This window comes from Xyrauchen texanus, chromosome 39 (assembly GCF_025860055.1).
Source record: "Xyrauchen texanus isolate HMW12.3.18 chromosome 39, RBS_HiC_50CHRs, whole genome shotgun sequence".
Taxonomy (NCBI): Eukaryota; Metazoa; Chordata; class Actinopteri; order Cypriniformes; family Catostomidae; genus Xyrauchen; species Xyrauchen texanus.
In genome coordinates, this window is record NC_068314.1 from 29,332,113 (window position 1) to 29,358,199 (window position 26,087).

General features: G+C 39.5%; 1 protein-coding gene across 4 annotated transcripts in view; it reads right to left on the reverse strand.

Annotated features, from left to right (window-relative positions):
• The window catches only part of LOC127632828 (plasma membrane calcium-transporting ATPase 3-like), a 112,134-nt gene extending 91,436 nt beyond the window's left edge, over nt 1-20,698 (reverse strand). For all 4 annotated transcript variants that reach the window (XM_052111627.1, XM_052111625.1, XM_052111628.1 and 1 more), the window contains exon 1: nt 20,034-20,698. The gene's annotated coding sequence lies outside the window, so the exon portion shown is untranslated. The remainder of the gene's footprint in view (nt 1-20,033) is intronic.
• Between the last annotated feature and the right edge of the window lie 5,389 nt (nt 20,699-26,087).

Sequence of the window (26,087 nt, forward strand, 5' to 3'; positions counted from 1 at the left end):
CTATCGTTCACGTTGCCCCCAATCACAAACTCTCATTGAAAATCAATGACCTCTCGTCACTTTATCACTGAAAAGTGCTGTCATTGTAAATGCCCTTAATGTATCCATCCAACATCATAGTAACTATTAGCATAATAACTGATTCGTTTTAAAAAGCAGAACACTAATTACTATCATTTATCATTATGTTATTCAACAAACACTGCTGAACAAGCCACAGAGTCATTTTAAACACTTAATATAGTGCAATAATGTTTTTTAATGAAGACACTGATGCAGTGTTCATAAATGAGCATCACTAATGGGCAAAACCACTTCATAAGGGAGTCAAGTTTAGTGATTCTATACTGGCATCATGGCAGCAGCATGGCATAAATGAAGCAGGATGAAGTCTTGACATATCTACAGATGTCACTTTCTTTCCTTGTTAAGCCTTCTGCTTTATGCTGCCAATTATTTGACAGCGACAGAGGCTTTCTATATCAAATGTCAACAGTCAGTGAATGGCTGTGTGACTATCAGACAGACACACACCCTTGTGAGTTTTCTTTTGTTCCATTCAACAGGCCAAGCTACATAAAAATGCTTCATTTCCTCAAATGGACAACGCAAAAAATGCACACCCCACTATCACACACAAAACCACAAAAGATATTTTGCCTGCCACTTTTCTGAAAGTTTGTAAGACTTTCACAAAATGAAAGCTCTGGATCAAAACATTATCTTTTTCTCTCAGAGGATCATCTTTACTGTGGATTTTATTACAAACTGTCAAGATGAAAATTGTGCAGCAAGCTCTAATAATAAAACCCCAATGAGTAAACTCGATACAAAAGCCTAAGTATATACACATCTAGTAATGTATTATATTTTACAATTTTCTGAAGAAAATGTGAGTCATACCTGCCTAGGGCTGTGTATCGATTTAAAAAAAAATGTCTTGTTGTTCGGTACCAAATTTTGATATCTAAGGGGTTAATCTCATCAACGTCAGTGATAAGCATATAGCATGCTAGATGTGCCCCAATCTAAAAGTGCCGGTGATTGGCTGTGTTTAAGCATCAAGGAAAAAGACTAGTTTACACCGGTTACGCCCAGGGAAACGGCTCGAACATGAGGCTGTAGTGTGTATATGCGTCCCAACCCCCATAGATGTAAAAGATGTGGAAAAGATCAAAAGTGTGGCTACATTTCAACAGGCTCAATGCCAACAGCGCGCGATGCAATATTTGCGACAAGATAATATTGACATTTTATGAACTATACCCAACCCTATACCTGCCCATGAAAAACTCACCACTACAATGCTAGGGTATTGCTAAGGTGTTAACTATAGTTTATGGTACATTGCTATGTGGTTAATAGTGTGGACCAAGTCAACACTCCCCCTAAATCTTCCACATCTGATCACTATATGTGGCTTGGGTTCTTCCTTCAATGCAAGTTTATTTGTTTTGTGTTTTTTTACCCGTTATATCGTTAACAAGTTGAAAAACATGCAAAAATGGTATTAGATGCACCACCTATAATCTAAAGGTATTATTTATATAAACCTTTGTGTTGTATAATATTAATTTCCTATCTTTATTTTATCGGAAACACATTTAAAATAGTCTAATATGCATTTATTTGAAAGGTTGGCTTGACATGATGGCTTAGCAACTAGAAAGCTTCACATTAACTGTCAAAAGAGGCTAGGCTGTTTTGATGTAGTAAAGGCCCTCTGCTTGTTCAGTTGAAGGCCAGCTGCCACCCATGAGCTCCCATCCATCTCGGGATTGTCTTTGACATCTGCAAGGAAATTGGCTGATAGGAGCTCGACCAGAGAGCTCCACCCAATGTCAGCCAAGGATCCCGTAATTTCAATTAATTTTCAATTCTTCTGGCACACTGCATAAGATCAAACTACAAACATCATCATTTGCATTACAACATATTCAAAATGGTTCCACAAATTCGAAGGAGAGGTTACAAATCCTTAGATGTCTGAAATAAGCCATCAGGCAGAGAACAAGATGACTTTTTGTGAAATGTGTCCCCTAAGAAAAATGAATGTCACAAGATGCTAACATATGCATATGCAACTTTCTGCACAAACACACAAAATTCAGGAACCAAAAAGTTTAAATAGGGTAATGGAATTTCTTGTAAAAACCTCTTTTTTTACTCAGTTGTGATGGGGACTGAAAACAAATTCTTGTCCAGCAGTAGGCATATCTGACCACATTCTGCTATGCTGGATGTCACACTCTTATCCCCATTAACAGTTTGCCTTACACAGCAGTGGAAAAAGTTGGGAAAGAGACCTCTATCTACAAAGACTCCTTCAACTCCTCGCTGACTTGGGCTCACATGTCTTGAAAACTAAGAGTTCTTGTTTGCAGGGTGTGTGGGTTTTGCAGACAATTGCATTTCTGACCTGTTTTACCCTCCCTGTGCTGTTCATAGCCTCAATACTATGAATATGTTGGGTGTGTCACAATGTATGGAAAAAGATCACGACAGTTTCCATAACAGAGCTAAGATAGATACGAAACTTCCACCAAAGACTATAAGAGGTATGTGGTGACTGATCACATGAAGAAATGTGGAAAAAATACAAACATTCCATTCATCACTCTGTTACTTTGGAAATATTGTCACTGTGGAGATTAACAGTGAACAGTGAATGTTTGAATGTCAAACCCTTCTCGACTACCCAAACAAGCTATACGACCATACTGTAAAGTGACCTTGCATGTCACCACCAGATGTTGAGAAGGCATGACATAGTATTTTTTGCATCTATCATAGCATTCACAATAGCTTGAGGTCAACAATCAGCCAATAAATAAATAATTTCAGTCGGCCATTAAATATAAAAATTTTACCTTTTAAATCATGTTTTGTGGCATAACTGCTTTGTTATTGAGAGGATGGATACAGACTGGCTTCTTCAGTTAACAAAAAGCTGCACTGGTCAGCAGGCGGCTGAATCTAACACTGCAGCCCCGCAAAAGATATCAGGGAGGGCCTCGACACGAGGAATCATGCCCAAGAGTTTCCCATTTGGCATGTCGCCCAGCAACTAAATTAGAACCTTGCCTCTGCCAGGCACCTCTGAGACACAAACAACAACAACCAACTAAAGCAGGGCAAAGAAAAATAGCACCGCAAACATAAATATAATTGTCAGGCAGCTGTGGCTCAGGTGGTAGAGCGGGTTGTCCACTAATCGCAGGGTTGGTAGTTCAATTCCCGGTCCACACGACTCCACATGCCGAAGTGTCCTTGGGCAAGACACTGAACCCCAAGTTGCTCCCAAAGGCAGGCTAGTGCCTTGCATGGCAGCTCTGCCGTCATTGGTGTGTGAATGTGTGTGTGAATGGGTGAATGAGACGCAGTGTAAAGCGTTTTGAATACTGCTAAGGTTAAAAAGGCGCTATATAAGTGCAGACCATTTACGATTTACAGGACTGCAAAGATTTATGAAAGCAATATGAAGCATTAAAGATGAGGAAGCTTTTATTTTATTCATGACCACCAACTGGTATAACCCTCCACTCTGCGCCACGGCTCTAACCTGCAATCCGTCAGGCTTGTGAATGAATGCAACAGAATTCTCTCTCTTCGTGCCTTTCATTAACTGTAACATGCCACTGTTTGGCTTCAAATCAATGAAGTGAACCTTGCATCATACAATGCAAAGTAACTAATAAATGTTGCCTTAAATGCTATTACACTTGATCTTCATTTGTAAGGAAAGTGGGACATCTGAGGGTTAATGTTAATATACAGTACACACATTTAAATGCAATCTCATAATCACAAACTAAGGATTTAAGTATGTGAAGTGAACTATATCCCCTTTTTATATGTTATGCTCTAAGATCTAACTTGTCCTGACTTAGTCACAAACTAAATCTATAGAGTGCAACAGTAAACACCTACTTGTAATACAGCCTTGGTTCCAGAAGTATTTTTCAAATGAATTTTCTCCTAAGCCATTGGAAAAAAAAAAAAAAGCTAATCCAATATAAGCCACATTCACCACAACGTTTCGGGAGTGACAACTGCATTTACATGCAGGAGTGAATCCTCTGCTGTATTACATACACACATGGAATGACAAATGTAGTCACTCCCGTAATTACAATGACTGACAAATGATAACCATAGCAACAGGATTAAGCAAAAAAACAAAAAAGGTAAATGGACAACCATATATAGCTGCTATGTGTATGTGGACATATACAAGCCTTGTCCTTAACATCTTTTGAGGCAATGCACTACTCATTCTATAAAGCATTGCGAGTGATGTCATAAAATCAGAAACGACATTATAAATGTAAAACATATTATATATAAATTAAACATATACAAATATATAAGTGGTTTGAGAGTGTAGGGAAGCTGACTTGATGACGTCATCTGTTATTTTGCTGTGATCCCCGTTTCTGTGGTAACAGTGACTTCTTGCTCATGTGTACAAAAAAAATTATTTTAAGATTTATGCATTTCAATTTAAAAACTAAATTCTATCAAATTTAAAAGTATTCTTTAATAAAACATTAAATGTAAAAAAACTAAATATTTAAAGTTTTATAATTTTTTTTTAAACATTACACAATTTCAATTTGATGAAATTTTGTTATGAAATAGAAATGCTTAAATCTAAAAATGGCTAATATATTTTTGAGCATACGTCTTTAGGATTATGGATAGTGCAGTTCTTTACTGGTAATTCAGAAATTAAACAAATTGTTTTAATGTTAAAAACACACTGATAATGTGGCTGCTACAGAAGCATACATCACTTACAGTATGTCAGAGCTCATAGGTCTTAAAACATGTTTAAACATCATTACTAAAAAATCCTTAAACCAATAATGGGATTTGTACATCTGAACCCATACTGTTGCACTCAGTATTGATGATATGCTTAATGCATCACCAAATGATGAGCAAGGATATCCCAGCACAGGATAAATTGCCAAGTATCTTTCATATTTCCCTGATGTCAATTTACCAGTCAAAGGGCTATTATGGGTGTGTAGCCAACCTATGAGATTGTTTAGTCCAAAAAACACTCAGTCTATTCAGTAATTGAGAGCTCCCTCAGCATTGTCTCCAAAAACATTTCATTAAGAAACTGACAGTATCTGTTAAATGGGTCTGTCATACCATCTGAGGACATTGAATCCTTTCAGCCCACTTTTCTTCTCCTTATTCACAACTCACCAGTGGTGGACGAAGTACACATACCATGTACTTGAGTTAAAGTAAAGATACTCAAGGTAAAATATTACTCAAGTAAAAGTAGAAGTGCTGCCTTTAAACATTCACTTGAGTAAAAGTACAAAAGTATTTGCCTTCAAATGTACTTAAGTATCCAAGTACTATGATTTTTTATGGCCATAATGTCCTATAATAATTTGTCACAAGACTCTTGCTTAACTCAGTCTACATGAAGACTAATGTCACTCTTGGCACACCAATCTATTAATAAAATGACATTAATTAGTCATATATATATATTTGAATTGAATACATTTTTTGTGTGTTTAATTTTGGAGGGAAGGGGACTGTTCCCATAAGGTATAATACATTTACACTATTTACTGTATATATTTTTCTCGAGTGTCTATGGTCATAATTATTAACATCCTAATGTTATGATACATTCACATAAACCTGCACAACACCATTAAATATATATATATATATACATACATACAGACACACGCACACATATATATATATATATATATATATTCTATGTTATGGGAGCAGCCAATTTCCCTCCAAAATTAAACACAAAAATATATTAATGCAGTGTTTCTGCTACTCCCCAGACAAAAAATGCTAGTCATTTTAGTGTCAACATAATAAGCAATGTACATTATGCGTCAATATTTACCGATAATTGCTGCAATAATAGCTGCTGCTCTCTGCCCCGCTTAAAATCATTGGCAACACAATTTGTTTGGAACTATTGAGAGCTACACGAATCACGCGGCGGCGAGATCACTGTCGCAACCGTCTATGTTCGCAACTCTCATATTTAACGGCTCTGGGGTGCGTTTCCCGTACAACGACGTAACTTGCTGCTCTACTACCGTAGTATGATGCACTGTTGAAGAAATCAACTTGCTAGTCACAACTGTTTCCCGAAACCGTATTGTCGCAAATTGGTTGTTCAACCACGTTGGTTAATGATGTTAATGATGTTGGTTAATCTGTTTGCGATCGAATTAATGCTAGATGTTTTGCTATAAATTACGGACATGTCATCTGAGGACTATCTCATATTTTTCTCAGTTATTTGCTTTATTTCCAGATTCAATCATAGGCTCGTTCTTACGCACTAGAGCACGTTCACACATGCGCACTCTTCAAAAGCGGTTGCTTTAAATCTATTGACAAACTAAAAGACATAAAGGACATTTGTATGTCTTCTAAATAAATGATACTGATTGTACTGAATGTCATCTTGCTTATTTGGCTCAAGATAATAATTTATTAAGCACACATGTTATAATAACAAGAAACTCTGCTTCTAACCACAGGTCGAGAGCTGTCGTTCCAACCACACAACTCTGCGATGCTGTTTGCGAATGTTCGTTGGAACGATGGTTTCGGGAAACACCGACTCGTTGAACTATGATGATAACGACGGAACTTGCAACCATAGTTGGCTAACGATGCTTTTGGGAAACGCACCCCTGGTTCGCGCTTAGTAGATGCCGCCAAGGCAAGTTCAAAACAAAGCGCGCGCTGTATTGTGATTGGTGGCTCGTTTGACCAGTTACGTTTTTATCCACTCATAAATAAAAAGGAACGACTGATTTTGAAAATGTAGTAGAGTAAAAAGATATTTGACTTTGAAATGTAGTGGAGTTAAAGTAAAAGTCTCCCCAAATTTAAATACTTCAGTAAAGTACAGATACGCAAAAAAGCTACTTAAGTACAGTAACGAATTATATTTACTTCGTTACTGTCCACCACTGCAACTCACTTTCAATCCCATGCAAATGTGTCTGATAGCTTTCATCTTTCAGCTGAAGGGGAAAAAAGTGTTGGTCAGAAAATGACAGAAATATAGATTCCTCTGTGAGATTAAAGGGCTGATGAGGTAGTTTATTCTTAAGAAATTTTTTACTGATGTAAAAAAACAGCACCATCACTATTTGAAAAGTAATTTTTTATCAAATCTAGACAGGCCCAATTTCCCTTAGCCATCGCTCCAACACCTTATCCTTGAGTAATCATGCTAAATTGCTAATTTGGCAATAGAAAACACTTGCCATTATATCAAACACTGCTGAAAGTTATTTGTATTTTTAAATAAAGCTTAACATTGTCTTTGTGTTTGTTTTGGAGTTACCACAGTATGAGATAGACTGGCATGTCTTAAGGTCAATATTAGGTAATTGCCCAAAATAAAAGCAATACAATGCTTGAAACTGCCAAAAAACTTAAGATGTCATACAAAGGTGTACACTACAGTCTTCAAAGACAAAGGACAACTGTCTCTAACAAGGACAGAAAGAGATGTGGAAGGCCAGATGTACAGCTAAACTAGAGGATAAGTACATCAGAGTCTCTAGTTTGAGAAATAGACGCCTTGCATCCTCAGCTGACAGCTTCATTGAATTCTACCCGCTCAACACCAGTTTCATGTACAACAGTAAAGAGAAGACTCAGGTGTGCAAATAAATTCATCTTGTTTTAAAGGACATTTAGATATTTTTCTAAGAAAACAAGAGAAAAATGTTTTTTTGCAGTGAGGAAATATAGGCCAAGAATATTTAAGAAAAAGCTATGATAATTATCATATCAGTTTTGTGCTTCGTTTACACTTGAAGAGTGTCACCTTCAAGGCTCTCGAGTTCTTGCTCATCCGTGGTTGTTGATAAAGATGGCTGGCTGATGGCAAACCTCAACCTCCAACTACCACATTCAAGTAGGACACTCTCATTTTAAAATGTACCATAAATTGGAACATGAAGCAAAATCCAATTCAATATGACATGTTGAACAATTTCTATGAGCCACCCTCACTGGGAATTTTTTATACAAAGCTTTGTCATTGTTTTCATATTCGCTTTTTTTTCCCCCACACAATCTTCCACCCAGGCTTGTGTTATTGACTATGCCGCCCACCATTGCTCATAGTACAAGGCCAGCAGTAGAGGTTGAATGTGGGACCTGTCAACTGACTTGAACAGTTGCACTGGGAGACATTAGCGATCGTTATGTAACTGCCATTGCTGTGTGGGCTGGAGGAGCCGTGCTATCATTCTGATAAAGCCAGGAAAGCTGCTCTGTCTCACTGAGCTCAGACCAGCTAACTCACTGAATTTTGAGAAACAGCACAGGTCCTAGAACATTACAGCCCTGTATGCTGCCCTGGCGGGCACTACTAGTTTTGAGTTTAAACTGGGTCCTTCAAACTTGCTTGGTTGTTTTATGTTATTACCGCATGTTTTCCATGGTATGTGGATAAATCAAATTATTCAGTCCACACTAAATACATTTTCGCATCCATCTGTGCTGTTTTTCAAATGTTGTTTTATGTAAAAATGCACTAGACCTTGCTGTTTTTTCAGCATCTCGCACAAGAGCCCCCAGCTTTTTCAGGTGTTGTCAAACTGGTGAATGAGCGCAAAATTAATCTCAGGAGGCTGTACGCTTGCAGTCTGCAGTTCGGTTCACTAATAAAGCACTCCAGGCTCACTTGATTTTTCCCATTCACATAATGCTAAACATGTTTGGCCATGACAGGTTGTCACATACTCAGGAAAAGACATCACTTAAAGAAAGGATACGATGAGCATATTATCTGTTTCTATGGAGATGACAGATTCAGAAGCATATTAAAACTATTGAAAACTACACAAACCAAATTATAAGATTTTTTGTCAGTGTACTGAGCAAATTAAAATTTGAGGGTTTAACCGGATGCCTTGAAAAGCTGAATTAAGAAAAGATTATATTACTACTTGTGATACTTGTATTCTATGAATGGAAATAACCTAATGAAGTCAGGTGATCAAATATTAATTGTGATCAATATTATTGTTTCTTGTTATTATGACTAATATTCTAAATAAAAGAAAATACACTTCATTCAGTGCTACTGCATTAGTTTTCTCTTTTACTGTATAAAGTTAAATGTTATATGTAATAATATATTACATAACATTGATAGCAAAAATCTATAAAATACTTTTTGTTGAACAGACACCTGAAATCATGCTGCATACTCTTTTCAAGAGCATTAAACATGTTTAATTAATCTCATAAGTTAATATGCAGAGCTAATTGTATTATTAAAATTAAATATAGCCTATAATAATAATTATTAAAATCACTATTAGATTTTTCAAGTGGGCTGGGTCCCACAAATGACACAGTGTGAATGCAAAATGGACTGCCATAACTTTCAAGGTCACAAACCGGATCCTTTACTCTATCCATATTTTGGTCCACTTCAAGGGGCATCAAGTGTGAAAACATCCTCACACCATGTCAAGTTAAAAAGAAATGTAACTTTAGAAACATGCCTTGAGACCCCTGTGTCCTGTTCTTTATTTGTTGTGCTGCATTTAACTTTTTAGCTCAAGAACACGTTCTGTCTGAACAGCCGCCAAGCATCTGATAAATTCACACTGCATCTACATGCTGTAGCACAATGGCTTACAACAGGTTTCAACACTGAAGACGATCTTTTAAACCCAAACCAGAAGACACTAAAAGAAGACTCATCTGAGTATGCAAAGAAAAATATAAATAAAATAATATAAATTATAATAAGAACTTTAAATGACGTTAAAATAAAGTTATAGTACCCTGAAGAAGGCAGTTGCACCGATACACGTGGGTTTCCAATCCACAGTTCACATTTTTTACCGTTGACAGTTTTTAAATAGTTTCTAATATGAAATAGCCAACTTAATAAAAGGCGGTTTTAATTAAGGACTGAAGAGTGCCTTGGAACCAATTCTTGATCATTTAAAAACTTTCCCTACCAAACAACACCTGCATATATCTTTTAGAATTATTGAGTATAACATCAAGTTATAGCTTTGTCAGTGAACCACCAGATAATGATCCGAATGTAAAGCAAGTGAGAAGCCCAGTGTTTCAAGTTACCCCTCAAATGACGAATGTTTTATTTGGCGCCAAGTAAAACTACTGACTTAACTACTAAAACTTGCAATTTCTATGTTCGCCCTTGCAAATGCAGTAATATTATTTTCCTTAAAAAGGACTCAATGTGTTAATACGTCAAATGCAAATATATATACACACACACACACACACACACACAGTGTTTCCATGTTTTATGGGGACTTTCCATAGACATAATGGTTTTTATACTGTACAAACTTTATATTCTATCCCCTAAACCTAACCCTCACAGAAAAATTTCTGCATTTTTACATTTTAAAAAAACATAATTTAGTATGATTTATAAGCTGTTTTCCTCATGGGGACCGACAAAATGTCCCCACAAGGTAAAAATTTCAGGTTTTAATATCCTTGTGGACATTTGGGCCCCACAAAGTGATAAATACACGCTCACACACACACACACACACACACTTTAATTTTAAATTCAACTCGCAGCCTCAATATAAAAAAGTAGGACCTAATCAATCTGTATTATCATTTAAATGCAATGTTTTTACTTTTTTGACAAGGTTCAAGCTTAAGAGATTTTGTATGATGTTGTTGATGGATAGGCTTCCGAAAAGGTGAGGACTCATTGCTGATTTGATGAGACATCCTTTGATCTAGTAGAAAAACAACCACAGTACTATGTAATTATAGCATAAATCAGACACCCTACATCGATATTTCAGCCAATACGATGTAGTGAGATTACATTCCAAAAAGGAACAAAAATACATCCACTATGAAAACCCAACGGTACTTAGTAATGGTTTCGTTCACATATGTTTATTTGGGTATCAACTTTGGGCAGCTTTCTAGCTAATGTTGCTGCATTACACTGATAACGAACCTAAACTGATAACCAACAATCACACAAACTCAAACATGGCAGTACACAAACACGCCCTTAGTATTTCATCAAACATCACACAGAAGTGGGTGGGTGAAAGATAAATAGAGACAGAGAAGAAAGGGAAGGAATGAATGTAATGGAGCGAGTGAATGAAGACAAGATAAATAAAGAAGACAGAAAAAACCAGTAATGCAAGAGAGCACATCTTTAGAACTTATTTTAAAGTGGGCGATTTGGGGAGCACCATCCTCCATAACAACACAAGTTGTGATTGGAACGCAAAATATATATATATAATTTTGCCACTAATACAAAATTACTTATTTATGCATTTTGTTGCACATTCACTATTTCACCCAAGCTGAGCCAATATGAGTTGTGGCATCCCTGCAAGGTTCACTGGCATGTTGCATTCCTCTTCCAACAAACCCGAGCACGCACAACACAGCATCTGACAGCAGAGAGGAAAACAACATGCAATGCTAAGAATCACCTACCTATGTAATCATTACACTGCCACACTTAACCCTGGTACAAATGTTCTTCTCTTTAGTGGTGCTAATGCCTTAAATAACAGCAAACTACAAGGCAAACAATGAAAAAAAATCTGTGTAACGCATTGCTGGCAGAGGACGCAAAATCAGCATGCAGGAAACTATTTTTTTTTACCGTTAATGTGTAATAGAAGGACATAGAAGGATTCTTAACTATTGCTAACATACAATTCTGTGTCAGCCTGGCCTGTTCAGAAATGACAAAGTATAAAGCAATGGTGAGAACATGGTTCTTTCCATGCCATTCTGTCAAGAGATATTTGTCAACCTGCTTTTTAATTCAGTAGAAGCAGAGACTATTTAGCAGAGACAGGTCACGTCTATTAAAATTAATGGGAGAAATTGGAACGCCCAACCATGGAGATCTAAGCGCCCAATGATTAACGGGTATAGAAAGAGGGTCCTGCCTTACAGGTAAAAGAGCCAATAACCTTTCAGATAGAGTAATCAACTGTCAATCAACTTGAGAATGTGCATGCAAATTATTTTTTTGTGTAATATGAGGTAATTAAGCACAATTTATGATAACAGCATTATCAGATTTACTGCTGATTTGAAATATGTTCTTTGATCGTAATCTTGATAGACTATTTTGGAGATTTCAGTGTTCCCCCATTCAAGCAGATATGAGCTGCACTATCATGACTGGAAATATCTTTCCAGGAGCATTCCAAAGATGGCCGACAGTGTAATGACTTGCTAAAAAAACTTTGGTAGAAGTTAGAGGGTGAATCTCACAAAACCTGTTAAGAACACGTCACATGAAAAAGTCATATCAAACAAATAATAAAATATTATCGTGCACAGACTATGTTCTTTCTCTCTCTTTCTTTTTGGTTTGTTTTGGTTCATTTTTGGGTGTCATTTTCCTATTCTGCTCATTAAAAAAAAAAATTGGTCAGTAAAAAAATTACTAAAAATCAACATTGAGAATAATGGGAGTAAGGCTACAAAATAAAACTGAAAAAGTAACACATCTTGATTGTATGCATTACAGTAATAAGGAATGGGGGAAGGGGGATATGGGGTGTAAATGTATATGTTTTAATGAGACTGACCCTAGTATGCCCAAATTTTATGATACAACACATTGGAGCCTCTTCCACTAACAAAGGCTATATTTTCCATGTCAGCCAAATTCAACAGGTACATCCCCCACACTGTTTCATGCTAAACAATCCCTTACAGCTCGTTAAGCACCTCTAAGTGTGTTTTCAACACAACACTCTGAGCTAGTACATACAGTGAGGAAAATAAGTATTTGAACACCCTGCTATTTTGCAAGTTCTCCCACTTAGAAATCATGGAGGGGTCTGAAATTGTCATCGTAGGTGCATGTCCACTGTGAGAGACATAATCTAAAAAAAAAAATCCAGAAATCACAATGTATGATTTTTTAACTATTTATTTGTATGATACAGCTGCAAATAAGTATTTGAACACCTGAGAAAATCAATGTTAATATTTGGTACAGTAGCCTTTGTTTGCAATTACAGAGGTCAAACGTTTCCTGTAGTTTTTCACCAGGTTTGCACACACTGCAGGAGGGATTTTGGCCCACTCCTTCTCTAGATCAGTCAGGTTTCTGGGCTGTCGCTGAGAAACACGGAGTTTGAGCTCCCTCCAAAGATTCTCTATTGGGTTTAGGTCTGGAGACTGGCTAGGTCACGCCAGAACCTTGAAATGATTCTTACAGAGCCACTCCTTGGTTATCCTGGCTGTGTGCTTCGGTCATTGTCATGTTTGAAGACCAAGCCTCGACCCATCTTCAATGCTCTAACTGAGGGAAGGAGGTTGTTCCCCAAAATCTCGCAATACATGGCCCCGGTCATCCTCTCCTTAATACAGTGCAGTCGCCCTGTCCCATGTGCAGGAAAACACCCCCAAAGCATGATGCTACCACCCCCATGCTTCACAGTAGGGATGGTGTTCTTGGGATGGTACTCATCATTGTTCTTCCTCCAAACACGGTTAGTGGAATTATGACCAAATAGTTCTATTTTGGTCTCATCTGACCACATGACTTTCTCTCATGACTCCTCTGGATCATCCAAATGGTCATTGGCAAACTTAAGACGGGCCTTGACATGTGCTGGTTTAAGCAGGGGAACCTTCCGTGCCATGCATGATTTCAAACCATGACGTCTTAGTGTATTACCAACAGTAACCTTGGAAGCGGTGGTCCCAGCTCTTTTCAGGTCATTGACCAGCTCCTCCCGTGTAGTTCTGGGCTGATTTCTCACCTTTCTTAGGATCATTGAGACCCCACGAGGTGAGATCTTGCATGGAGCACCAGTCCGAGGGAGACTGACAGTCATGTTTAGCTTCTTCCATTTTCTAATGATTGCTCCAACAGTGGACCTTTTTCACCAAGCTGCTTGGCAATTTCCCGTAGCCCTTTCCAGCCTTGTGGAGGTGTACAATTTTGTCTCTAGTGTCTTTGGACAGCTCTTTGGTCTTGGCCATGTTAGTAGTTGGATTCTTACTGATTGTATGGGGTGGACAGGTGTCTTTATGCAGCTAACGACCTCAAACAGGTGCATCTAATTTAGGATAATAAATGGAGTGGAGGTGGACATTTTAAAGGCAGACTAACAGGTCTTTGAGGGTCAGAATTCTAGCTGATAGACAGGTGTTCAAATACTTATTTGCAGCTGTATCATACAAATAAATAGTTAAAAAATCATACATTCTGATTTCTGGATTTTTTTTTTTAGATTATGTCTCTCACAGTGGACATGCACCTACGATGACAATTTCAGACCCCTGCATGATTTCCAAGTGGGAGAACTTGCAAAATAGCAGGGTGTTCAAATACTTATTTTCCTCACTGTAGCTACAAGAGATCCCATTAATAGCCAGTCATCATACCATGGAGACCTGAGTCATGGTACTGGAAGCTACAGGCTCATCTTACCCACGATCATGTCTGAGGAGGGAACTGAACAACAGTACAACTCTCCCTTAATTAGAGGGAACAGATGCTCTGCAGGGTAAACAGCTTGATATGTACAACAATAAATTGCATCAGTTGGCTGGAATAATCACTGGAGAATAAAAGTTCTCAATAGCTCCAAACATCCCCTCCCCACCCAAAAGGTTGTGTAAAGTTTAAAACACACACAAGCACAACCACACACATACATTCACTGATCAGCCACAACATTAAAACCACTGACAGATGAAGTGAATAAAATGTATTATCTCATGACAATGGCACCTGTCAAGGGGTGGAATATATTAAGCAGCAATTGAACAGTTAGTCCTTGACGTTCATGTGTTGGAAGCAGGAAAAATGGGCAAGCGTAAGGATCTGAGCAACTCTGACAAGGGGGTAAATTGTGATGGTTAGATGACTGGGTCAGAGCATCTCCAAAACAGCAAGTCTTATTGGGTGTTCCCAGTATGAAGTGGTTAGTACCTACCAAAATTGGTCCAAAGAATGACAACCGATGAACCGGCAACAGGGTCATGTGCGCCCAAGGCCCATTGATGCGTGTGGGAAGTGAAGGCTAGCCCATCTGGTCTGATCCCACAGAAGAGCTACTCTAGCACAAATTGCTGAAAAACGTTATGCTGGCCATGATAGAAAGGTGTAAGTACACACAGTACAGTGCATCACAGCTTGCTGTGCATGGGGTTATGTAGCCGGAGACCGGTCAGAGTGCCCATGCTGACCCCTGTCCACCGCCGAAAGTGCCTACAATAGACATGTGAGTGTCAGAACTGGACCATGGAGCAATGGAAGAAGGTGGCCTGGTCTGATGAATCATGTTTTCTTTCATGTCATGTGGACGGCCGGGTGCGTGTCATTTACCTGGGGAAAAGATGGCAGCAGGATGCCCAATGGGAAGAAGGCAGGCTGGTAGAGGTAGTGTTACTCTGGGCAATGTTCTGCTGGGAAACATTGTGTCCTTTCATTCATGTGGATGTTACTTTGACACGTTCCACCAAACTAAAGATTGTTGCAGAGAACGTACACCCCTTCGTGGCAATGGTATACCCTGATGGCAGTGACCTCTTTCATCAAGATAATGCGCCCTGCCACACTGCAAAAAATGTTCAGGAATGGTTTGAGGAACATGATAAAGAGTACATGGTGTTGACTTGGCCTCCAAATTCCCCAGATCTCAATCTGATTGAGCATCTATGGGATGTGCTGGACCAACAAGTCTGATCCATGGAGGCCCCATCTCACAACTTACATGACTTAAAGGATCTGCTGCAAACATCTTGGTGCCAGATACCACAGGACACTTTCAGAGGTCTCGAATGGTCAGAGCTGTTCTGGCGGCACAAGGGGAACCTACACAGTGGTTTTAATGTTGTGGCTGATCGGTGTATATGTATGCATGCACACATGGTATCAGCTGTGATTTGTGGTTACCCTAGTTCTTTGCAATTATTAAAATATTATCCTAAAACATTGACTTTTAATATAAAACACTCTTATTGTTTGCAAATCTATCAGATGATACAGTGATCTCGGAGTTACAGTCATTCTCATTTTGTTAACAACAATCCTTCAGTCATGGGTTGGATTCTCTTGAATTATTGAGGCTCTGCAGGGATAAACTCAAATTTTATCACAGCATATTTCATAATGACTGACCTTTCTCCACTGATTATTTTGTGGCCATACTAAACATTGCTCATACATTTTCCACAAAATAAATGATCCTCACCAGCAGAAGATTAGCTCGTAAACATCCCCTGTGGGCCATAAAACAATACGGTGGCTTTTCACACAAGGAGACTTTGTGAACGTGAAACAGTAAACAAACCAATTGCCAGGCTTTTGCAGCAAGCAGTTCCTGCAACTTCTCACAGAACAGCCACTCACTTTAACCTTCTAAATCTTCAATATTACATTTTGGATTTTTTAAATAGAAAAAATAAAAACATGATTGTGCATAACTTGTCCTTGTCACTTTTCATACATAATGCATACTATCCACCTTTTTCCTGAATGAGGAAGTGTTCCACGATATATAATGGAAACCTCTTTTTGTTATCTGGTCTCCAGTGTTTTCAATCACATCTGAGAATTTTTTATGACATATGCAAAACAGTTCCTTTACTTGTAAAACTTTACAAAAAGTACTTTTCATTAAAGAGTAAAATTATTAATCAGGGATAGAGTGTGGCAAAAAACAATCAGCCCATCAGAGGGCAACTGTGACACCAGAATAGAAATTTTTATAATTCTGCCTAACTGAAAAATGCATAATTATGTTAAGATACATATGCTTGTACACAGCAGAGTATGTGAGTAGAGCTGAGTGGGAGCGGACCGGAGTGGCATGATTTGTGCCTGGAGCGAGGAGCGGGTGTTTAAAAAATCAGAGCGTCATTGTTTTCTATCGCTCCAAGAACGCTCCACTAATGCTCCATCATGGCCAAAACACCTGTTAACAGACCTTAATGCAATAATTCACCACGTGTTAAGCAGTGTTAAAAACAATTGGCATGAAGGAAAGATAGAATTTCTGATATAACCAGAAAGAATTTGATTAAAAAAAATATGAATTTAAAATCTAGCAGCACTTGGTAAAGTTCGACCTTCAGCGTGAAGGGTACGTTTCCTTTCTGTTTTCATGCTCCCTATTATTGAGTTAAGCTTGCAGTAAAGCTTGACTTAACTACATGCTTGTGTCTCGTCTCTTTATTCTTACGTCAACTAGTAAAAATGAATGACGGGATGGCGAAGGACAACACGAGTGGGGAAGTGATTGCCACGATCAAATGTTTGTTGTGAAATTCTAAAAGACATGTCTAAATAACACAATGATAATCCACTCACATGTGGAGAGAAAATCTAAAAGTCATCAATACATACATCTATCTATATCTCTCCCCTATTAAATATTTAGAATAATCATAGCAACATTATAATCTAATGCATCTCAATCTTATCTGTAGGCTATTATGTCCCGCATTAAATAGAATTGAACGGCGCAAAACACCAACTGAACCAATCAACATGTTAATATTGCGTAGTTTAATCGATTGCCATCTAAGTTTATTTTAGTGCCGTAGGCTAATTTATGCATTATACATTTGCAGATGAAGAAGCTCACAAATACGAATACAGGACAAAGTGTAGAACATTCTGAGAATGTTCCGTTCACAATTATTGGGCAAGGTTAATTAAAAGTGCAATAATAGAAAATAAAAGGCAATAATTAGGCAAAAATACATAGGCCTAATCATGTTTTTTTTTTTTTATTAACTTAATGTTTTTTTTTTCTGGTAATTTATAAAAGAAACTTGGACAAAATTGTTGTGTATTTTCCGCTTCAACTTGTCTCTGTTGTTTTTTAAATGAATTATAATTTACTGACGTCACTGATGCATCTTCTCTGTGTTCACTGCAAATATCCAACTTATTTAAATTCATTGTTGACGATTTCCATTATCAACAATTATTGATTTTATCGAATAGTTGTTGCAGCCATAGACAGCCACCACCATTGTGTCCTTGAGCAAGGCACTTAACTCCAGGTTGCTCCGAGGGGATTGTCTCTGTAATAAGTGCACTGTAAGTCGCTTTGGATAAAAGCGTCTGCCAAATGCATAAATGTAAATTATAAATGTGACTCAATTTTGAAGGACATTTTATTTTTTTCTCCCCTATTTGGAATTGCCAATGCGCTCCAAGTCCTCGTGGTGGCGTAGTGACTCGCTGCAATCTGTGTGGCGGAGGTCGATTATCTTGCCTCCGCGTCTGAGACAATCAATCCATGCATCTTGTCTGCAAGCATGCAATCCACGTGTCTTGTTGAGTGCGTTATTGCGGAGACATAGCGCGTGTGGATGCCCACGCTTTTCTCCAGGGCATCCACACACAACTCACCACATGCCCCACCGAGAGCGAGAACCACACATTCTAGAGACCACAAGGAGGTTACCCCAAGTGACTCTCCCCTACCAAGCAACCAAGCCAATTTGGAGACATGGCTGGAGTCACTCAGCATTCCCTGGATTCAAACTTGCGACTACAGGGGTGGTAGTCAGCGTCTTTACTCGCTGAGCTACCCAGGGCCCTGGGTGTATTAAAAACATAAGATATGTAAAATATATTTCTCTTTCTGACATCTTTTTTAAAGCCATGATGGTAAAAACAGCTATTTGCCATTTTTGTGTTGGGCCCAACCGGGCCAATAGAAAAAATTCTTAGCATTGAGTCCTGATATGTATTAAACAGCAACAGTCATTTAACATAGAGATTAATCTGGAAAAATATACTGATTTAAATATGTAACAACACATATGTAAAAGAAGACACGTGGATGTACTATAAATGTATATAAGTGGATGTAAGGTAATTTTCTTGCATGCATTTACACAAGCATATTGTGAAACTCCTAATCTGTGGGACTCAAGCCTTGTCTGTGTTTGATGATGTTGAAGGGTATTACAAATGAACTAATTTTGTCAAGTGAAGTGACTTTCAACAGATATCCCATGTTCAGCGAGTAGGGAGCAGTTACTGCATAAGGAAACCCTACGAATTGAAAAGCAGCTTTGGCCTGTATTATCTAATGGATGAATGACATTTAGCCTAATGGTCTGACTTAAAATAATAATAATCAATAAAATAATTATTAGTTTTATTATGTAGTAACCGTTGTATGATAGCACCAGGGCACTCGAAACTGTGTCATATTACGAATATAGTCACGATAAAGTGGATATACACGGATTTGCACAATATAGCATTGCCTCTTATCGCTTATGAATATTAAGTTAAGCGACAACTTGCGCATTGATGATGAAAATCCTGAGGTAAAGGGGGTCTTCTTGTTTTTTAATCGTTTGAGCTTGTAGCGCGAGGACACACCCAGAGAGGCGCGAGAGAGAGGCGGTGGATGTTACCCAAAGGGATGACGTCAGAGGGATCGACCGATTACCTCTTTTATCAGTCAGCCCTTCACTCGAAATACACCCGTTTATTTTTACCCATTAAAGAGAGACTTGTGAAATTGTCCATAGTGGAAAAAATGGAAGAAACCGCGGCCAAGTGAGCAACACAAATTCTCGACAGTTCTCACCTCGCCGTTGTGTGACTGCTCTGACACCTCAGACTTGACAGCAGCGATTGTGAAATGCACTAAAATGCGGCAACACGTATTTATATATTTTTTTAAATTTTATTTAAAATGTATAAGCACAACACTGGCATGCAGCGCACAGTTGCGTTATAGGAATACCGAACGAAAACAAGATCTAAGTAATATTTGTAAAGGTATATCCTCGACAACTACTACTTCCGCATTCAAATTGTTCACTGAAAAGCATTGCTGAAATAATATTTGCAACGGGCACTGGCAAAATCTTGTGAGCAAATGCACTAGCTTAGAGGAACATTTACAACAAACCAAATGGGACATACAAACACACCTGTGGGAAGAAAACAAAAGGGAAGTACATGGGTAGACCAAGAAAACAAGAAAATAACAAACCTTCCTTAGAGCTGGAGGGCAGTTTCTGTCAGGAAGAGTGAAAGCCGCACATGGGACGTTCCTCTTCATTCAGTGCATCCAGAAGAAACAACCATCGTTCCTTTTTGCTTTAGAACAAGCCCTTTCTCCTCAAAACTCACAATGATTAAAGAATGTCTGTAAGTGAATCTTGAACGGAAAAACAGATAAGTCTTTCTTCGGATAGTTGCTTTCAATCCGTGTTTGTTTACTCTGTATCTTGAAACTAACTTTAGAATTGGTGCCCGTCAACCAGCAGGATGGAATTCGTCGTTTTTCCTACATATAAAATCTGACCTCCGCGTTGGCTATATGTAAATAAACAGTAGATGGAAACTTCTTAGATCACACCAGTATAAACTAACCCGATGAGAAGAAGCCCGTCTGCTCGAAGCCAATCCAACAACCTTTTCCCAACAAGAAAGAAGAGGAAATAATCACAAGATGTTTTGGTGAATGTTCCGATTTGGTTACGGCGGAGCGCAACGCAACAGATCCCAGTTTTGTTTTGTTAACTGCTCTATTTTCTTGCGGGCGAACTGCTTACTCTTACACCCGTTTAACCGCCTGGAAAAGTGCGGATAAACGCAACCTTTCAGCGCGCAACGAAAAAGACACCGTCTCAATTACTGGTTGCCTTGGCTGGAAATCGAAAGAGGGAAGATAGAGATTCAGTACGAGGGTTGGGAGAACTGCGGCGGAGAGGGAGGGAGGGACTTGTGTGGAATCAGTCATTTAAGGTGGATCATAAGAAAAAAATCCAAACAAATGAATGGTCAGATTCTGGATGTTAGCGCTTATTTGAATACGAGCTTGTTCTTTTGAAGCACCTTTTTGGTGGGGGCTCAAATAAGTTTGTAATTAATGTTAGTAAACATTCAACACCTCTTGGACAATTGAGAACTGGAACATGATACTTGACAGCTATAGTCAAAATCAAAATCAACCAATGCCATGATAAGAAAACAATAGTTTAATTCCTAGCAGGTTTATCCAGACGTGCGCCCTTGTCAGTGTTATGAAATGAGCTTAAAGCCAGTAGCCCACATGTGGCCCATTAGTGTTTGTAGCCATGGTTACCTATGATTCTGTCATTATTGCATACTCTTAAAAGGGTAACTGCACCATGTCTTTTGATATTTCATAGATGTTTTCATTCATTGGACGCTTCTTTGACTGTGCATCTAAATAATGAGAATGTGCCTTATCAGTCTCACAATTATAGTGTTGTTGCAACTGCTTGTTTACAAAGACAAGTTGTTTTCAGTTATTATTAAAAATATGATACTGAAAATCATGCATGAACAGAGGAACATTAAAATAAATATTTTAGCCTATTTTCAAGATTTACGTATTTCAATTTAATAAAATTCCATTGTAAAATTCAATTGTAAAATTAAATTTTTGTGTAATGTAATATAAAAAAAATATTTTTTATAATTAATTAAGTATTAATTTGAATAAATTGTATTAATTTATTTAAATTAATACTTAATTATAAAAAAATATTTATTTTTTTTTGTATTTTTATTAAAGATTACATCAATTTGATGGAACTTTGTTATGAAATTGAAATGTGCAAATCCTTTTTGTGAAGCGAGGAATGTTACCACATTATTCCTAAGGGCAGGTGCTCATTGTAACATCACATAAAAGCTTTGAATGGCAGGGTTGTATCCAACGGGCAACAACTTCAATGTTGATCACTGTAATGAGTTCAAGCTCGGAGATGGAAGGGAGGAGATGGAGAGTAGTGATCCAGTCAAGTAAGGCTCTTTATTTCTCAGCCTTCAACACTCTGCGTGCACTCTTCTCGCTGCTTTTTTCAGTTCAATCAGATCAGTTTAACACAAACTTTGTCAACATATACTTCTCTGAGTCTTCAGCTTCAAAATTAAATAAAACAATCAATAAGACATGGCAGTCACTGGTCACTCGTGTTATTCTCTCTCTCTTGTCTGGCGGTGGCGTGGCCATTTATATGCCGCTATCCTCATGCTCACTGGAATTAGAGACAGGTGTTAGACATAATTTAGCTCAGGTGCCAGGTGCCCTTACTGCATTCTCTCTCCCCTCAACCACGCCCCCCACTGCCATGACTAAATCCGGGAAGCCATCCCCACCCAGAAGATTATTTTGAAGAGTGCCTCCGCAACACCGTGCGCAGAAGCACTGCTTCCGGATATCCACTAGGACTAATAAAAAGCGATGTCCGCTCTGTCAGCTCTAATGGCCCGACGAGGTCCATGACAATTCTTTCGAAGGTGACCTCGATTAGGAAGGGGGCGCAATGATGCTTTTGTGGCTGGTGGATTCACCAGCTGACATTCATGTTATGCCACACACCAGCTGCGGACATTGCTGCCAATGTCTGGCCAATAAGAATGGGCTATTAAGCAGTTCAGTGTCTTACTTTCCTCTAGGTGACCTGCCAACTGATTATAGTGAGCTGCCTGGAACACCATTTCCCAGTGGCTCCACGGTATTAAGTGCTGGGTTGTATCTTCTTTTGTTTAAGTGTCCTTCGTCACTCTATACAACAACTCGTTTATAATCGTAAAATAGGGATATGAAAGTGCGACACTTGGCCGGAGTTGTTGACCATCAATCACTCTCACTTGGTCGAAGGTGTGCTTAAGTGTTTCATCTCTCGACTGTTCCAGAGGGATATTCACTTCGGGAAATTACCTTAGGATGGGAGGGGCCGCAGCGGGAGCTGATGAAGATGGCCCCGGCTCCGCCTCCCCTGCCAGAGCATCGAACAAATCGCATCTCATTGCTTTTACGCAGGACCCATCCGCACATATGCCCTTTAATATATTTCTGAATTCAGGCCAATTAGTCCCCAAAATCAGCAGATGGGTGAGGCGGGAACTAACCGCGGCCTCTACTCTATGTTTTGTTCCCTGAAATTTAATAAGCAGGGTCACCATATGGTATTTGTGAATATCCCCATGCACACACTTCACTCTCACGGTTTTAGCTGTACCCAATGCCTCGTGTTGAACCAAGCATTGGTGGACCATGGTTTGATTATAACCTGTGTCCACCAATGCTTGGTGAGTAACCCCCTTGATCCTTACCGGCATCCGGAAAGCTCCGGCCCCGTCGGGGGCAGCCTGCGGGGTGTTGGGGATCCAGACCACTGTCCCCAGCTCCATTACAGGGCATTGATCCCGGAAGTGCCCCGGATCCCTGCAATCCCAGCAGGCTGTCCCAGATGCCACGGCTGCACTTGCGTCGGCGGACACGTCCACCTGAGGGGGGAGAGTGATGGGGCACTGTAGAGGCAAGGGCACTGTCCATCACCTCACACGGGGAACTTGCCTCGGAGGTGGAGTTCTGCAGAGGGAAGGGGGGAACACACAGGGGGAGGGAGGGAGAGAGAGAGGAGGGCTCTTTCGCCCTTGGATATGCCACCATATGGTCCTCCGCGAGTTGGACAGCTTCGTCCAGCGATGCCGGGCAGTGGCACTGGAAAAAATCCGCCGTTCCTTTTGGCAGATGAAGGATTAGCTACTCCAGTACCAACTGGTCGAGCACTCCCACGACGTCGCGGTTCCCCACCAGCAGCCATTTCCGGCATGCGTCTCGGAGCCGTTGGGAGAAGGCAAACATGCGGTTGGTCTTACCTAGCTTCAAGGACTGGAAGAGCTGGCAGTACTGCTTCTGGACTACAACCTGCCTTCTGCAGGATGGCCTTCTTCAGGTCATCAAAGGCCAGGAGGTTAGCCTCTGGGGCTTCCCCCGGACAACAACTGAAGGAGCCTGGCCGTCCACTAGTCACGCGGCCAGCCCCAGATCTCGGTGGTCCATTCAAACAGATCAAGAATCTTCTGCCCCCATTTTCAAGAGTGTGGGTGGGGGAAGGGGGCTGCGGTTTCCGGGCTCATAGTCAGGGCTTTCTACTGGCCGAGAAGGCTCCGGATCGCATGCTGGTCCTCTGCTTGAGCTCGCAGGATCTCAAAGAACCGGCGATCCTGGTCTTGGCGCAGCTCAATCAGGGATTTTTGGTGGCTCTGATGCATATCTCGGCCATCTGGGAGGACTCCATGGGGCGTATTCCATGTCCCGAGTTTCAGCTCCATTTCTTTATTTTTCTGCCTTCAACACTCTGTTGCTTTGCGCTCCGCCGAAATAGAGACAGGTGTGAGACATAATTTAGCTAAAGTGCAAGCGCCCTTACTGCATTCTCCACAGACGGGCACTCGACCACGCCACCACTGCCACAATCATGTATAAGATTAGAGGCCTGTGTCTGTTGAAATTCCAACATCAGTTCTGTAAAACTATGCAAAGCCATCTTATATTTAGAGGCTAAATAAAACAGGAACTATGTTCAAAAGTGTCATAATCTTCTCTTTGTGTGCTTTGGCGCTGTTAAAATTTCACAAGGCATATGGTAAGTTGCATAACTCGTCAATTTTCCTTCAATGCCATAATATCATGATCTTCAATCGTCTAGTTATATTTGGTTTTCCATTATTTGTTTGTCTACACTTCATGTCCTTGCTTAAGGCTATGCTAAATATCAGTATTTATATATGCAGAGTGTCAACAGATCTGCAGCACTTCATCAATATGTGGACTCCCAAAACACAAATGCTCCCCTTGGAGAGCCTTCGAAGCCTGGTGAGACATCCCAAAGAACAAGGTGTGCCCGATTTGCACGTCTTTTGCTCCTATAACTCAGGGATCTGACTTTGTAATGTAGCATTTACATTTGATAGAAGTTGTGTTGAGCCAGCATTTGAGAATAAAGTGTTGATGCTCCTCCTACCAGTGGAACACAAAATGGAAGATGATTAATGTGTGATACAGTGCAGACACTTTGCACAGATGTTCAAAGATGTTGTTTAAAGTGACAAGTCTAATGCTTTCTTTTGATGTATGGACCATCATTGACTAAAAGATAATGCATCCCAAATTTATGCTCTATCTCAGCTGAGCCACAAAATAGTCTCGCCTCTTTTATGTGTTATGATGAACCAGCTCTGCAGGGTCAATTAAAGAGCAACATGCAGGTTGGACACCCTATATAGCATAGTGTATGTTGATGATAAAACAACTAGATTTTCTGAACTGGAGTAATATATATTTAGCCATTAACGATATTGTGAGATAAATTGTGATAAAATAACTTCCGCGTCTATAAAGCACTAACCGGAAGTGACGATGGGCGAGGGAGTCTGGTCAAGTTCAAGCTCAGGTTACAATGGATGCGAATGAAGAAACTGAGTTCTCCGGTGTGGCCGAACATGCCTATGATGGCCCACAGGCCTATAATTATGAGCAAATTAAGAGTTAAAATAATTAAAAGTAAGACTTACTCTGCTAAGTCCTCGTTTTCGTTGCACAGAATGTCTGCTAACGTTAGCACTTTGTCCTCCAGTCCAGCCCGCGCCAAAATCCGGTGTACACTTTGACGGTGGACTTGATTCCATCGAGTGCACCGAGGGAACAGCATCAGTAATCAGCCTCACGTGGTCCTTACTCCGAAATCCCATCCGAGACTCCAACAAATCTCCAGGTCGATAATTCTCCGGAGTGAAATGTGCGCCACAAACGACCGAGTGTGTGGTAACAGACGCGGCAGTGAAGTCTGCTCTCTTCACCTGCACAAAACGCACTCAAGACCGAAAAGCCTTGTTTTTCTAGAAGGAAAATGATGGACACGATGTCCTGACAGGCTGGAATTCGTGCAACCAGCACAAACACAATAATTTACCATTATGGCTTCTCTAAAACTTTCTGTCTACTACTGCTATAACTACATCAACACCCACAATGAGAGCTGACCGTGAGCTCTTTTGTTTGCCTCAGCCTCTACGTCATATGACGCGTTGATAGCGGGAAAGGCGTATTCCAGAGCCTAGCACATTTTCATCAAAATCTCTACATCAAATGAGATTTCATTAGTAATTTCTACATATGTGTTTTTAAAAGACCTCTGCAGACAATATAAAGTATTAATTCAGTTATAAATTCAACCTGCATGTTGCTCTTTAAGTAAACAATCAACACAAACAATCCTGG